Source organism: Elephas maximus, chromosome 24 (genome assembly GCF_024166365.1).
Source record: "Elephas maximus indicus isolate mEleMax1 chromosome 24, mEleMax1 primary haplotype, whole genome shotgun sequence".
Classification (NCBI taxonomy): domain Eukaryota; kingdom Metazoa; phylum Chordata; class Mammalia; order Proboscidea; family Elephantidae; genus Elephas; species Elephas maximus.
In genome coordinates, this window is record NC_064842.1 from 22018244 (window position 1) to 22032144 (window position 13901).

The 13901-nt window shown below is 39.5% G+C and overlaps 1 protein-coding gene across 1 annotated transcript in view; it reads left to right on the plus strand.

Annotated features, from left to right (window-relative positions):
* Positions 1 to 13901, plus strand: part of PLD5 (phospholipase D family member 5) — a 420765-nt gene that overhangs the window by 341683 nt on the left and 65181 nt on the right. The gene's annotated exons all lie outside the window — the stretch shown is intronic.

Consider the following 13901-nt stretch of genomic DNA (forward strand, 5'->3'; position numbering starts at 1 on the left):
AAGCCTGCATTTCTCTCCTTTCCTTCTGTTTTGATTTTATTAAGTTCTTAGGTCTAACTCACTCATTCTTCCCTCAGGTGTCTCGCACTTCTTTTCTCTCCTTTTGTTTTTCTATCACAAGATGTGAATCTGGGTTTTTCCATATCCATTTGTCTTCTTTCCTTCCTTTTTTTGTAATCCCTTTTAACTTGCCGGAGTGTGTAAATAAACAATATTTTAGCTTCCTAGTCCTCATTTTAAAACGTAGATGAGTTGACTGCTTGCAGTTCCTCCAGGAAGAAAGTTAATGCAATTCATTCTGCCCTGGCACTTTCCCTCTGGTCAGTAACTGCTGATAAAAAGGAAAAAAGTGAACCCTTAAAGTGGTCAGGAAGAGCCCTCAGCTGGCATCGTTTGGGTCATAATTTCGTTATTGCTGGTCCCATCCAATTCTGATCTGTTAGCCCGTTCCCCATTGGTATGTTCCTCGTCCCTTGTTCACCTCCTTTGGCAGTTCACAGATTAAATGTGAAACCAGGTCCGAAGCATTTCACAGAGCTGCCCAGTGAAACCCAACAGAGAATATAGTTCATGGTTGTCTTGTTTCTAAAGGTTCTTCTGGGTTCTGTAACAAGTAAATAGCCATCTTCTGTAGTTTAGGTTTTCAAAAATAAATAACTGGAGGTTTCCATTCAGTGGGCAGATACTGAGGGAATGAAGGTTTGTGGTGTCCCAGGCACTTTGCTTGGTGCTGGTACAAAGATAGATAGATCATGGCCCTGTCCCTGGGGAGTCCTACTCCATAAAGAATCTGGTAATAGGAATATGGACACGTCCAGGGGAGCACAGAGCAGAGGACATTGACTGGAATCTTCCCCTGCTGCCAGGGGAGACCAGGAGAGCTGCACGGCGCGGTGACATTTGAGTGAAATCTTCCCACACAGGGCCGCTAAGTCCCTGCATCATCTGCCCCCAGCTGCCTCTTTGAACTCAGCTTCCTCCATGTCCCTTCTCATTTACAGGTTCCTGAAACACTGACCTTCTTTCTGCTCCTTGAACATGCCAAAATTCCTCCCCTTCTTGGCATTGGCCACATCTTCTGCTGGGAAAGTGTGTCTCCCTGATCTGCCACTATCTCTCCTGTTCTCAACGCCATCTCCTCAGAGCAGCCTTCTCATCCTCCCCAGCCACCTACCCAGTCACTACATTCCTCCGCTACAATTTTATCTTCTTAGCCCATATCGGTCCCTGACATTCTCATATGCATTTGTTTATTGCTTGCCTTTCTTAGAATTAAACTCCTCAAGGACAATCGTTCCTGGACTCCTGTTCATGATTGTATCCCCAAGTACCTAGAATATTGACACATAGAAGGTGCTCAGTAAATACTTCTTGACGGACTGATGAATACCCCGCTTCATCTGGAGGGAACTCTGAAATTCTATAGCCACATCCTCTGTCCATTACTCTCTGCTCACCACAGACTATAGTGTCAAGCCACCCAGCTCCTCTCACATTTTTTTTTTTTTTTGGTACAAATTATTGTGTTTTATTATAAAGGACATTTTTCTTTTCTTTTGACAGTCTAGCCAGAATCTCTATTTGGAAATACTCTACTACCAGCTTCAGATCTCTAAGTAGTCGAGAGTTTCAAAAAATAAAACAAAGTACTTTATAACTTTTCATACTTCAAACTGGCATCTTAAACCTATCTGAATTTCTACAATCCACTAGGAAATTAGCTGAGACTGTTTACCCAGAAATCCATTTACCTTCAAGCTATTACCTTCTGCAGGCTTTCATCAAGTCACATCCTTCGAGCCACCCAGCTGTTACCAGCACTGCAGCAGGCCCCTTCACTGCAGCTGTTCTCCAAGTTATATTCTTCAGCCTCTTCCCTCCCTTTAATTTTCCCTTAAAGAGCACACCAGCTGCCTCAACTTCAATTCTTACCTCCATGCCAGTGGTGTCTTATACTTAAGCATCTCTAGGCCCAAGTTCTTTCTCAAACAGACTTCTACCTTCTGCATACTCCACCTGGATCCCTATTTCTGTCTTAAAAAATAAATACCAGAGAGATTGTCCAAATGGCAGCATAGTCAGATACCCCATAATGTCCCCTTTACAACAAAGATTCAACAAAACAACTGAAATAGATATACATGACAACTTTGGAACCCTGAACATCAAACAGAAAGCTGAAGAATTGGACTGAGTGCCGAGAGGAAGAAAAGAATGTACAAAAACAGCAGACACGGAGAATTATGGATTGTCAGTGCCCTGCTAGCCAGACCTGCTCAGCATGGCCATATTGAGACAAAACATGCAGCATTCCCAGGTAAGGAGCACAGGAAAGCAACTCCATGGAACTCATAACAACAGACAGATAATGGGAAAACAAATCTGGAATGAAACAAGGTGAGCAGGACAGGAGCCAGATCAAAAAAAGGAAGGCAGGCAAGAGCCTCGTGATCCTGGTGACCAAAGAGAAGGGAGGGAGCCAGGAAAAAGGGTTAAGACTACTCACCAGTGGTGGTGCCTGACCATTTGGACAAGAAACACACACTGAATAGTAAATCCATAGACTAATACGTAGAGGTCCATCACCTGATGCTGCCAAGCAGAAGCACCCCCACACCAACTTCCAGAGTCAGGTGGGAGAACTTACCACCCAGCAAAAGTTAAGGACACTCACCATGCCCCCCGGCACACCTGCCAAAGGCTTGCAGACCAGTGGTGCCCTCTCTTCATCCTCCCATGCATGCTTGTGGACTGGCAGCACCCCCACCATCCCACCCTCATGCTCGGGGACCATGGATTAGAGGTGCACCCACAGCACTGCACGCCCACAGACCAGCTGCATCCTCCACTACTCCACCCCCTGTGCCACTAGGTGACTGGTGAGAGTCCCCACTGCATCCACTGCCAAGAAACCAGCAAGAGCACTCCCCACAACCCTGCCTGGCAAAGGTGACCCCCACCCCAACCCCAGCCCCAACCTGCAAAGTGATTGGCAGGAGCACCCAATGCACCCACCTGTGGATGACCAGCAGGAGTGCTCCCCACAGCCCCACCTAGTGACAGGTAGATGTGTCCCTGCCCAGGGACAGGCAGGTGGCTCACTATCCACCCCCACCCTCCTAACACCACCCCCGGTCCAGAGACTAGCAGGCAAGATTCCCCCACGCCCTCACTGAGGCCCCTTGCTCCCCTCACCTACTGAAATGCTAATTTGAGCCACCAGAGGGCTTTTCCCATCCATTTGGGTAGCACCACATCCCTGCTACTACAGACAACCCCCACCCCACCCCACCCCTATTCTCTAGCAGACACACTGCTAACACCAATGGGGAAGGACCACACTGTCCCGCAAAAGCTGTTGCGGGACCCTGACCAACCAACAACTGCTGCCGCACATCAGGGAAGGACCTGTTTTCATACCTCCATTCAGTTCTATAAAGGAAGACATACATGCCTATAAATAAATAAAATAATACCTTAGTGCCTCAGAGATAGTGTACAATAGCAAACCATATGAAGAAACAGGGTAATATGGCTCAAACAAGTGAGCAAGTTAAAGGGACAGAAAACCTTTTGGAAAAAGAACTGATAATAGAACTATCTGACAAGGAATTCAAAAGTCTAATATTTAGGCTCCTCAAAGAGATCACGATAAAGAGAAAAAAACTCTAGAAGAACAGGAAAACAGTGCAAGAACAAAATGACAAACTTTTTAGAAAAAATAGACACTAGACAAAAATACAACTAGAAATTTCAGAAGCTTAACACTAAAACATCAGAAATAGATAACTTAATGGAAGTAGAATTGAATCAATGGAAGAAGGAGTCAGCAAAATAAAGGACAAATCCCTTGGTACTAATTTGTTTGAGGAAAAATCAGGGAAAAAAAGACTGAAGAAAAATGAAGATAGCCTGAGGGTTATGTGGGACACCACCAAGAGGAATAATTTATTCATAATAGGAATTCCAGACGAGGAGGAGAAAAAAAAAAGTAGAGAGATAAAGGCAGAAAACTTCCCAAATATCATGAAACATGAGAAGGTTTCCATCCAATAATCTTAATCAACCCCATACAGGGTACACCCCTCCCCCCAAAAAAAATTCACCAAGAATTATCTTAATCAAACTTTTCAAAACCAAAGACCAAAAAAAAAAAAAGTTATTTTTGAGAGCAGCTCGTGAAAAGCAAAATATCACCTACAATGGGATATCAGTAAGACTAAGTGCTGATTTTTCATCAGAAACCATGCAAGCAAGAAGGCAATGTAATGACATATACAAAGTCCTGAAAGAAAAGAATTGCCAACCAAGAATCATATATCCAGCAAAATTGTCTTTCAAAAATCAGGGTGAAATTAAGAAATTCCCACACAAGCCAAAATTAAGGGAATTTGTAGCCACCAGGCCACCTCTACAGAAAACATTAAAATGGAGTCCATCTGAGAGATCTGATGACACCAGACAACAACCTGAGAAAGACACATGACAGCATCACCCAGATACCAAACCAGGCAAAGACTTCACAAAATAAAGCTGCAAAATTGATTACAAGGGAACCAGAGATACTAAGCTGTAAACAATGACAACTTCAGAACAAAAGGGGAATGGTTAGTTATAGAACTTCCATATGGAAAGGAAGTCAATGTAATTTCAAAACATAACAGACCGTTTTAAATACAGGAGGATAAATGTAAACTTCAGGGTAACCACGAAGAAAGTTAATGAATCTACTCACCAAAATAAAGAAGAAGAATATAAAAAAGACTCAGTAAACACAAAAACAACAGTAACAGATGATAGGAAAAGAAGATCTATATACAAAAAGAACTCAACACAGAAAATTAAGAACAAAGAAACCATTAACGACACACAAAAATATATATAACAAAATGGCAGTAATGAACTCATACCTATTGATAATCACACTGAATGTAAATGGATTGAATGCACCAGTCAAGAGGCAGAGAGTGACAGAATGGATAAAAAAACATGACCTATCAATATATTGCCTGAGACACACCTTATACACAAAAACATAAATAAGTTAAAAATCAAAGGATCAAAAAAATATTATGCAAAGCAAACAGTAACCAAAGAAAGGAGGAATAGCAATATTAATTTCTGACAAAACAAACTTAAAGTCAAAATCCATTGTAAGAGACAAAGAAAGACATTATACAATGATTAAAGAGCCAATTCAACTAGAAGACATAACAATAATAAATATTTATGTACCCAATGCCAGAGCTCCAAAATTTATAAAACTAACTCTAACAGGATTGAAGACACAAACAGCGCTACAATAATAGCAGGAGATTTTAACACACCACTTTCAACAATGAACAGAACAACTAACAAGAAAATCGACAGACATAGAAGATTTAAACAACATTATTGACCTCATAGACACATACAGAACACACCAGCCAACAGCAGCACAATGCACATTCTTCTCCAAATTCACGTGGAACATTCTTCAGAATAGACCATATTTTAGGCCATAAAGCAAGCATCAATAAATTAAAAAAGATTGGTATTATACAAAGCATCTTTTCGGGCCATAATGGTTTAAAACTAGAAATCAATAACAGGAAGATCAAGGAAAATAAATTAAATACATGGAAAGCAAATAACACATTACTAAAAAATTATTGGATCATAGAAGACATCAAAAGTGATACTAAAAAAATACTTAGAATCAAATGAGAACAAAAATACAACATAACAAAATCTTTGGGACGTAGCAAAAGCAGTGCTCAGAGGAAAAATTATAGCAATAAATGACTACATTAAAAAAGAAGACCCAAATTAACAACTTGAACAAATAGAAAAGGAAAAGCAAAAGAAGACCAAAGCTACCTGAAGAAAGAAAATAATAAAGATCAGAGCAGAAATAAATGAAATACAAACAGAAAAACAATAGAAAGAATCAACAAGACTAGATGTTGGTTCTTTGAGGAGATCAATAAAATTGAGAAACCTCTGACCAATTTAGCAAAGGGAAAAAATGAGAAGAAGCAATTAACCAAAATAACAAAAGAAACTGGAGACTTTACAACAGATTCAAACTGAGATAAAGAGGATTATAACAGAATACTATGAAAAATTGTTCTCCAACAAATTTGAAAATCTAGGAAAAAGGACAAATTTCTACAAACATGCTACTTACCTAAACTCACTCAAATGGAGGTAGAAAATCTAATCAGACTCATAACGAAAGAACAGCTTGAAGAAGGCTTCACTAGGGAATTTTACCAAATCTACTTGAACTCTTCCAAGGAAGGAATACTCCCAAACTCATTCCATGAAATGAGCCTTACCCTTTGTCTTAGTCATCTAGTGCTGCTGTAACAGAAATACCACAAGTGGATGGCTTTAATAAGTAAGTTTATTCTCTCTCAGTCTAGTAGGCTTAAAGTCCAAATTCAGGGTGTCAGCTCCAGTAGAAGGCTTTCTCTGTCAGCTCTGGAGGAAGGTCCTTGTCATCAATTTTCATCTGGACTGGGAGATTCTCTGAGCAGGAACTCTGGGTCCAAAGGACACACCCTGCTCCTGGCACTGCTTTCTTGGTGGTATGAAGTACTCATGTCTCACTGCTCACTTCCCTTTTTTATATCTCGAGAGATTGGCCCAAGACACAATCCAATCTTGTAGAATGAGTCTTGCATCATTAACATAACTGCCACCTGTCCCGTCTCATCAACATCATAGAGGTAGAATTTACAATACATAGGAAAATCACATCAGATGACAAAATGATGGACAATCACACAATACTGGCAGTCATGGCCTAGCCAAATAGACACACATATTTTTGGGGGATACAGTTCAATCCATGACACCCTGTTACAAAAGCCAGGTAAAGACATCACAAAAAAGGAAAACTATGGAACAGTATCCCTCGTGATGAGGACATCATGCTTGGTAAAGTAGAGGGTCAGCAAAAAAAGGGAAAGACCCTCAACGAGATGGATTGACACACTGGCTGCAACAATAGGCTCAAACATAGCCACAATTGTGAGGATGGTGTAGGACTGGGCAATGTTTCATTCTGTTGTACATGGGGTCATTATGAGTTGGAACCAACTTGATGGCACCTAACAACAACATCCCTCATGAATAGAGATACAAAAATTCTCAACGGAATTCTAGCCAACAGTATCAAACAGCGTATCAAAAAAATAATACATCATGATCAGATAGGATTCATACCAGGGGTGCAAGGGTGGTTCAACATTAAAAATGAATCAGGGTGATTCACCACATAAATAAGGCAAAGGAAATGAATCACGTGATCATCTCACTTGAGATGATAAAATCCAAGACTCCCGATAAAAACTCTCAGCAAATAAGAATAGAAGGGAAATTCCCCAGTTTAAGTAAGGGCATGTATGCCAAACCAACAGCCAACATTATTCTCAATGTAGAAGGACTGAGAGCCTTCCCCTTGAGGAAGGAACAAGACAAGGATGTCTGTTATCATCACACTCATTCAATATTGCAGTGGAAGTCCTAGCCAGAGCAATAAGACAAGAAAGGGAAATAAAGGGTATCCAAATTGGAAAGGAAGAAGTGAAACTATCCTTATTCACAGATGAAATGATCCTATGCATAGAAAATCCCAGAGATTACACAAGAAAACTACCGTATTTAATAGGATTCAGCAAAGTGGCAGGGTACAAGATCAACATGCAAAAATCAGTTGGGTTCCTCTACACTAACAAAGAAAACTCCAAAAAGGAACTCCAGAAAACAATACCATTTACTATAGCCCCCAAAAGGATAAAATACCTAGTAAAAAACCTAACCAGGAGTGTAAAAGACTTGTACGAGGAAGATTATAAAATAATACTATAAGAAAATAAAAGAGAGAAAAGAGATCTACATAAATCATTCCTTTCTCAGGGGTCAGAAGACTCAACATTGTGAAAATGTCAATACTACCCAAAGTGATCTATAAATATAATGCAACCCCATCCAAATACCAACAACATTCTTTAATGAAATGGAAAAACTAATCACCAACTTCATATGGAGTGGAAAGAGGCCCTGAGTAAGCAAAGCAATACTGAAGAAGAACAAAGTAGAAGGCCTCACACTTCCAGATCTCCAAACTTACACACAGCCGCAGTAATCAAAACAGCCTGGTACTAGTTCACAGACACATAGAACAATGGAATAGAATCCAGAACCCAGAAGTAAATCCATCCATCTGTGAGCAGCTGATCTTCAACAAAGGATCAAAGTCCATTCTATGGGTAAGAAACAGCCTCTAACAAATCGTGCTGGCAAAATTGGATATCCATTTGTAGAAAAATGAAACAGCATCCATATCTCACACCATACGCAAAAAGCAACTCAAAATAGATCAAAGACCTGAATGTTAAAGCTAAAATTATAAAGTTCCTGGAAGATAACATAGGAACAAAACTAGGGGATCTAATTTTTGGCATATAGAGTCTATCAAACACAACTACAAATAACAGAAGACAAATTAGATAACTGGGACTCCTAAAAATTAAATATTTATGCTCATTAAGATACTTTACCAGGAGAGTAAAAAGAGCACCTACAGACTGGGAAAAAATCTTTGGCAACAACATACCTGCTAAGGGTCTAATCTCTAAATTTATATAGAAAACTTCGATAACTCAACAACAGAAAGACAAAAAATCCAGTCAAAAAATGGGCAAAGGACATGAACAGACACTTCACCAAAGAGAACATTCAGGCGGCTAACAAACACATGAAAAGATAAGATCATCAGTGACCACAGAGATGCAAATCTAAACTACAATGAAATACGATCTCACCCTTGCAAAAATGGCACTGATTAAAAAAAAAAAAAACAGAAAACAACAAATTCTAGTAAGGTTGTGGGGAGATTGGAAGTGTTATACACTGCTGGTGGGATTGTAAAATGGTACAACCACTGTGGGAAATGGCATGACGGTTCCTCAAAAAACTAGAAATAGAACATATTAAGATCCAGCAATCCCACTTCTAGGTATGTATCTTAGAGATATAAGAACAGTGACATAAATAGACATATGCACGTCTAAGTTCATTGCAGCATTATTCACAATAGCGAAAAGATGGAAACAACCTAAGTGCCCGTCAGCAGATAGATGAATGGATAAACAAATTGTGGTACATACACACTACACAACTATAAAGAATAATGATGAGTCTTCAGAACATAGCATGGATGAATCTGGAGGACATTATGCTGAGTTAAATAAGTTAATCACGAAAGGACAAATATTGTATGGTCTCACTTTTATAAAAAGTCAAGAATAGGTATACATACAAAAAGCAACATTCTTCGATGATTACCAGCAACGGGAGGGAGAATCACTTTCTAGATAGCTGTTGTTGTGTTGTTAGGTGCTATGCATCAGTCCTGACTCATAGTGACCCTATAGGACAGAGTAAAACTTCCCCACAGGGTTTCTAAGGAGCAGCTGGTGGATTCAACTGCCAACCTTTTGGTTAGCAGCCAAGCTCTTAACCAGGGCTCCTCTTTTAGGTAGTAAACCAAACCCACTGTCGTCGAGTCAATTCCAACTCATAGTGACCCTGTAGGACAGAGTAGAACTGTTCCACAGGGTTTCCAAGGAGCAGCTGGTGGATTCAAACTGCCAATCTTTTGATTAGCAGCCTGAGCTCTTAACCACTCTTAACCACTGCACCACCAGGGCTAGACACTTGTTATTTTTGATGATGGGAAAGGCAGTACCCAATATGGGTGAAGTCTGCACAACTTGTCCAAGGTAAATGAAGACACTAAGAAGTACACAAGAATAAAGGACAATTTCGGTAAATGCTGTAACACTTTTGCAGCAACAGTAATAATATGTGTGTGTGTGTGTTTGTGTAATTATAAAAATGTACATATATGGGTGTAGGAAGGCACATGTAGGCATATGTATATACATGTTTGTATGTGCTGCACATATATTCATATATATAATAAAGTACATGGAGATACAGATACTTCCTAGACATAACCAAACTCCTTGCAGGACTGGTTTACAGGGTTTGAAGACTGGGTACCATAGTCTCATGGGACAACTCAGTCAATTGGCATAACATGGTTCATAAAGATAACATTCTGCATCCTAGTTTGGTGAGTAGTGTTTGAGGCCTTAAAAGCTTGCAAGCATCCATATAAGGTACAGCTCTTGGTCTGTATTCACCTGGCGCAAAAAAGAAAGAAGGAAACCAAAGACTCAGAGAAGAAACTAGTCTACAGGATGAATAGCCCACATAAACCACAGCCTCGTCTATCCTGAGACCAGAAGAACTAGATGGTGCCTGGCTACCAGTAGTGACCATTCTGACCAGGGACACAATAGAAGGTCCCAGATAGAAAAGAAGAAAAATGTAGAAAATTCAAATTCCCAAAAAAGTTTAGACTTCCTAGACCAATAAAGACTAGAGGAACCCACAGGACTTTTGCCCTGAAATACTCTTTGAACTTGGAACTAAAACCACTCCCAATGGTCACCTCTTATGCAAATAATAGATTGGCTTATACATAAACAATATCACCTGTGAGTACTCTGCTCCCTTAAATACTCAATTATATGAGACCAAACAGTCAACATTTACCCTAAAACAAAGATGAGAAGGTAAAGAGGGGCAAGGAAGCAAGTTTAATGAAAACAGAACAGGACAGAAATGAGAATGTTGACACATTGTGAAAAATGTAACCAATGTAATTGAAAATTTGTACAAAAATTGTTAAATGGGGACCAACTTTGCTGTGTAAACTTTCACCTAAAACACGATAAAGTATTTAAAAATAAAATTAAAAAAAAAAAGCCTGCTATTTCTCCTTTCCCCTACCCAACAGTTCCTTTCCTAATTATCATCAGTATTTCTAAAGTTGACTCATTGTTTTTTAGCCACTTTATCTCAAACCTGCAGTCATCTTTAACTTCTCTTTCTCTCTCCCACTCTTTTCTCATTCTTTACACGCAGTTGATTTCTAAGTGGTAAAGATTCAGGCTTCACTCTGCATCCTACAGAGTCATCTTTCCATGTGTGTGTACACTGGAGCGTGCCTACAGTCTTCCATTCTGTGACTAACCAGCCCTCAGTAAGGTCACCCTGCTCTGGTTTCTCTCCGTTGTCCTTAATCCTGAACTTCACACAGATTCATGGTCCTAAATTAATTGTACCCCTCCAACATTCAGAAACTTTTGACAGCCTGACAGTTAAAGCTCTCCTCAGGTTCGCTCCCACCTCTTTTTCTGACTGTAACATGCACGAAGCCACACGGCATCCAAATAACATTACTAACCTTCCCTGGCAAAGATTCACGCTCCTCGTCTCTGTGTCTTTGCACCTACTCTTCCCTCTACATGGAATGCCTTCCCCTTCCACACTGCCCAGTGACAGTCTACCCATTCATCGCATGCTCAGAGATGTGAACAGTGAAATATGTACAAAGGTGTATTTATAATGACCAAAAAAAGGGAAGTAACTTAGGATGCTGACAGTAGAATGATAAAATAAATTTGCTACATGCATTTAACAGTACATCGTGCAGGCATTCAATATTATGTTTTCAAGAAATATTTAATGACAAAAAGCAGATTTCAAAATTCTATATGTAGAAGGAATATACACACACACACATACATACAGATATATGTTAATATAATGTTAATAGTGTATATATCTTACATGAACAGGAACATATATGAATATGTTCAGCTGAAAATAACAACCAAATAAATAAATAGAACAAGTAACACTGGCTGAAATAAATCAAGAGTTTGATTTTTGTGACCCAGTAAAAAGTCCATGGGTGAATAATCCAGGACTGATCCAGTAGCTCAATGATGCCATCAAGGACACTGGGTCTGTCTTCCTGCCTTTATTCTCATATTGGCTGCATCGTGGTCAAAAGATGGCTGAAAACCAGTAGTTACTCATCTTTGTTTGAGGAAGTAAGTGGGAAGGACAATGGTACAAAAGGTAGAGAGCAAAGGGATCTCTCCTAGTGAGGTTTGGCTCTTTGGGAAGGGAGGACTTCCCCAGGAACTTCTCTTGCATCTCATTAGCGGTCACATGGCCATCCGTCTATGGGAGGAGGGGGTTGTGGCTGTATCTGCCATAGTGGGTATATCTGGGGAATTAATTTAAGGTTTGCTTTTATTCTCCTTTGATACTAGAATAATACACTGTACTGCTTTTGTATCAGTGAGAAATTAAATTTTTACAAAGAAACTTTATCATTCATATTGTATCACAAATGTTACCTGTCTAAAGTCTTAATTTTAATAAGGGAAATATATATATATAAAACCAAAAAACCCATTGCCGTCCAGTTGATTCCGACTCATAGCGACCTTATAGGACAGAGTAGAACTGCCCCCATAGAGTTTCCAAGGAGCTCCTGGTGGTTAGCAGCCGTAGCACTTAACCACTTCACCACCAGGGTTTCTCTCTCTCTCTCTCTCTGTATGTATATGTGTATATATATGTGTATATTTTTATATATATATATGTTACACCTGAGGTAAAGTCAAAAATAATGAATCCAAATCCTTTGTGTACCCATGATGAAATTGCATAATTTTTTATAACTTCAGTTTCCTAATCTGTAAAGTGGTGATAATACTCTTTTATGGGACTTTTCTGAAGATTATATGACGTTAAAAGAGAATATGTGTGTGTGTGTATATATATATACACACACATATATATAGCTTTTCAATAACTCATCCCTTTCTCCTTCTGAACATTCATAAAATGCTGTATCTTTCTCCTGCCACCTCTATTTTAGCTGTTTGTGTAGTTTTCCTTTCTCAGCTTTTCCTTGTGAAGGGCCTTTTTTTTTTTTTTTAATATTCCTTACAATGCCTAGATATAGTGCCTAGCATATAATCAACCAATGTACTGAACTTGAGTTTGTATTTTATTAAGAATACTTGAATTAGCCAACACAGGATAACTGGCAAGAGACAGTCCCTCTTGCTTTTCCCTCTGCTCTCTGGGTTATGATGTGGATAATGAACTGGGGCTGTCGCCAAGCACCTACTCATGGGCAATCGCTCTGAGCCATGCTGACAGATGCTGGCTGCACAACAGTCATCAAGAAGCCACAGGAGTCTAGGGTCTTCTGGAATACTGTCAACATCCCAAGCTGTGAAGCTTTTCTGTTCTTTCCAAGAAGAAAAAAAATGTAGAAGAATCTCAAGTTAAATTTAAAATGCCAACCTTAAAAAAATAAACAGCAACAGACTTTTCCTTTTAATTTCATTTCAGTGATACAGCCAGTGTGACTTTCTTGTGGCAGAAAATGAAGAGAGACACACGAACGCTCTAATTAGGGGAGTAAAGAGAGGCCCTTAAGGGGATGATGAGAATGATTTCCTGACAAATAAACAATTTCTCTTCTATAATATCTCTATGCCCCAGGCAAGTCTTGTGGAGCTGTCTTATCATTGTTCTTGTCTTATCTGAAAATAAAACAGCACATTGTTCATGACCATCCAGAAAATAGCTACAGTTATTTTTTGCCCTCCGACCCTCAAATCAAGATTATGAAAAGAATACACATTATTCACTAGTTTGTTTTATTAATATTCCTATCATAATTTTCCTAAACACTACCTGCACTTAGCTATTCAGTTTTGGAATTTTCCAGTCTGACGTATTGATCATGGCTTTTGCCCATCCGCCTTCTCCCTTACTCTCTTTTTAGTTCCTCATTTCCTGGAAGCGCCCCCAGCCTATGGTAGGTTCCCATTGCATTTGGCAAGTGAAACATTATTCATTATGGTAGCAATGTGGGGCTGGGCTGCTTTGCTTACATGGGGCCAGTTAGGATGTAGCCTCATTCATTTCAGGAACACACTGTGACGAATGTCTGTGTCCCAGGGTAG